The sequence below is a fragment of the Chinchilla lanigera genome, unplaced genomic scaffold, assembly GCF_000276665.1.
Source record: "Chinchilla lanigera isolate Chin_1 unplaced genomic scaffold, ChiLan1.0 scaffold00206, whole genome shotgun sequence".
Lineage (NCBI taxonomy): Eukaryota > Metazoa > Chordata > Mammalia > Rodentia > Chinchillidae > Chinchilla > Chinchilla lanigera.
Window position 1 is genome coordinate 1,889 of NW_004955607.1, and position 3,433 is coordinate 5,321.

Consider the following 3,433-nt stretch of genomic DNA (forward strand, 5'->3'; position numbering starts at 1 on the left):
GGCCAACAAGTGCATGAAAGGATGCTGAACGTGGTTAGTCATCTGCCTGGGAATAATCTTTACTAAATAGAGATTAAGTATCAGTGAAGATAAAGAAAATATAACCCTCATATTTTACTGTTGGGAATGTACAACCGCACAGTCACTATGAAAAGTTTGGCAGTTCTTCAAAATGTTAGACATACAGTCACTATATGGCCCAGTAATTCTACCTTTAGGGTTATATCCAAACAAATTGAAGATATTATTCATACACACACACATACACACACACACACACACATACACACACGAATATGAATTTTCACAGCAGCATTATTTACAATAGCACCAAAGTAAAAAAAAAATTCAAACAAATCTCCATCAAATGATGAATGGATACATAAAACGTACATATATTAAAAATGCTACGTCACCATAAAAAGGAATGAAGTGTTACTGGGTGTCACAGCACATACCTATATTGCCAGCCACTTGGGAGTCTGAGGCAGGAGCCTGAGCTAAGACAGGACTCTACCCCAAAATAAAATTTAAACATGCACTAAGTTTGGTGGGGCATGCTTCTACTCCCAGCACTGAAAGAGGCCAAGGCAAGAGGATTACTATCTCAAGTCCACCACGGCAATTTAGCAAGACTCTGCCTCAGAAATGAAAAGGGAAAAAGGTTGAGATGAGTGGTAGATTACCCAGTATGTCCAAAATTTTTTTTTAAAATGAATGAAGTGCTGACTCATGCTTTGATATGGATGAATCTTGAAAAGATTTTGCTGTTAAAGAAGCCAGTGACAAAAGACCTCATATCATATTATTCCATTGATATGAAATATTTAATCAGCATATCCATAGAAATCCAAAGTAAAGTAGTAGCTGCTAATGGGCTGGAAGATTTGAGATTTCTTTTAGGGTCAAGAAAATATTCTGGAATTATTGAGGTAAGGGTGTGCAATGCAGTCAGTATATTAACAATCACTGTTGTGTATTTTAAGTGGCAAATTTTATGTTATATGAATTAGCTCTCTCCGCCCCCCAAAAATGTTATATGTTTTATGTTATATGAATTAGCTCTCTCCGCCCCACTCCACAAGTAAAAAGCAATTTAGTGCAGGGGCTCCTGACCCATGCTTGTACTTTACAAAACTCTGAGCCTCTCTGCAGCCCCAGCCTGCATCTTCCTCACGGTGGGGAGCTGAGTCCCGCCCCCTCCCTCAAGTCCTCAGCAGTGAAGGAAGACCCAGCCCAACCTAGGTCCCAGGTGCAGAGTGGCCACACTTCCAGTCTCCACGTGGCCTGTTTCCCACTGGAGAGGCCTAGACTGTCTCTGGCAGGACACCTGCCGGCCGCGAGCCACAAGGAAGACCCAGCCCAGCCTCACCGCCCAGTGCAGAGCAGAGCAGCTACGCTGCCAGTCTCCAAGCGGCCCGTTTCCTAACGGAGAGGCCTGTGCTGGCTGCTAGGCACAAGGCTCACACAGCAAGTGAGGGCTCCCAACTCAGACCTGTGAAACGGCAGAGCATACAGCACTCAGCTGGCAACTCACGTGTACCCACCTCTGTCTCCTCCACACACATTTTGGATGGAAACTGTGGCATTTTCAAAGTGGACTGTGCAACCTGGAAAACAGGAAATGTGACACTTTACCTGAGAAGTGCAAACCACTCTGCACTTGACTCACAAACATGCAGTTCATTCCTTCAGCATCCGGTAAGACAGCACAGAAAACAAATTTCCTTTGTTTGAACAATTTTGGAGTTCATGTTGTGGCTAGGGAGAAAAAATACAAACAAGATGATATTGTAGCATCAGGCAGGTGGTCTCTGAAGGGCTAGGGGTACCCCTTCATAACAGCCTACCCCTCCTCTCAGCCCTTGCTTTCACTTTAGCGAAGAATGAGGGAAGCAGGCAACACTAGTTCTGGGTCAACATCTCCAGTAGAAAATGAGGAACTCAAGGGCTGGCAAAAAAAAAAAAAAAAAAAAAAAAAAAGGGGAAAAAAAAAAAAAAAAAAAAAAAAAATGAGGAAGTCAGAAATGAACTAATGCAAAGCAAAAGTTTATTTATGGTTTGGTGAGTGCAAGGAAGAAGCTAGTACAGGGCATGCTGTGAGGTAGGGGAACCTGAGCAGGTGTCCCAAGGTCAGGGTTAGGTTAGGGGTTAGGGGCTAGGGTTAGTTCCTCTTTTTTTTTTTTATAGTCTTTGGTTATTGGTAAATTTCTTCTTACTATCCGCAGTAACAGCCCTACATGCACCCTGCACTACACGGCATTCCAATAAATCTAAGAAGAAACAGATAATTGTCTTAGGAGTTACACAAATAGCATTGGGAAAAATTAGATAACATTCATAATGAAAACTCATCAAATACAAAATAAAGGAAGATATCCATAACTTGGTGGACGGGCATCTACAAAAACCCACAACCAGTATCGCACTTAAGGGTAAAAGATTGCATGTTTTCTCCCTAAGAAAAGAAAGCACGGAAATCTGCTCTTACCACTCAGTAATGCATTGGAGATTTTGGGCAGCGCAATAAGGAAAACAAACTGGAAAGAAATAAATAAAACAGAGCCTATCGGCAACCCGATTAAGTAAATAATCCTGTAGGATCTGCCAAGAGAGCTTCTAGAAATAACAAATGACTTCAAACAGGGTATAAGATACAAGACCTATCAGAAAGTTGAAGAGAATCCAAAGAGAAGACAGGAGCACGGAAACAATGCTCACTAGGGCAACCCTGGCTTGACCCCGTCTTGCCGGCTAAGGACTAAAGCTTGCCCCCAGAAAGCAGGGTCACCTGGCCTTGGAGCTTCCTGCTAGATTTCGCTCAGGGTGAGCTGTTTGGAGAAAGCACCGAGGGCTTCGGCTCTCGGAAAAGCCCAGCGCAGCATGGCATGCTTGTGTCAACACCACCAAGGAGAGAAAGCGCCCGCAGCCACTCAGAAGGCTTTGCGGCGGTCACAACAAAGGCACCTGTCCCCTCCTACCTCGCAAATCTTATACGTTTCCTGCCTGCACCATCTGATGACGCCACTGCTTAAATACGATTACTGTCAGGCGAGGTGAGGTTGGCACTGCGGGAAAGGGCCGGGTCCCGAACTTCCCGGGTTACAATCTCCCGTCTGAGCTGTATCCACGCGCGCGGAGTTTCTCTTCTCCCGGCTCAAAGCGAGGGCGAGGAGCGGGAGCCAATCAGCCACGAAGAGGCGGGCTGTAGGAACTCTCGGATCACGGGGGCCGAAGGAGGCGGGTTCTTCCGGTGTCGTGGGGGAAAGTGTGTGTCCTGAGAGCGCTGCTGAGAGTCCTGCAACTTGCCAGGCCGCCTTCTGCGACTTCCACGGGCTGCACGCTGCGTGGGAAGGACTCTAGAGACCCGCCATGGTAATGCTGCGGGACAGAAGGCGGGTGGGGTGGGGTCGGGGTGAGGTCTGAGGAAGCG

General features: G+C 45.9%; 1 pseudogene; it reads left to right on the forward strand.

Annotated features, from left to right (window-relative positions):
- Positions 1-3,223: 3,223 nt before the first annotated feature.
- The window catches only part of LOC102004542, an 88,058-nt pseudogene continuing 87,848 nt past the window's right edge, over positions 3,224-3,433 (forward strand).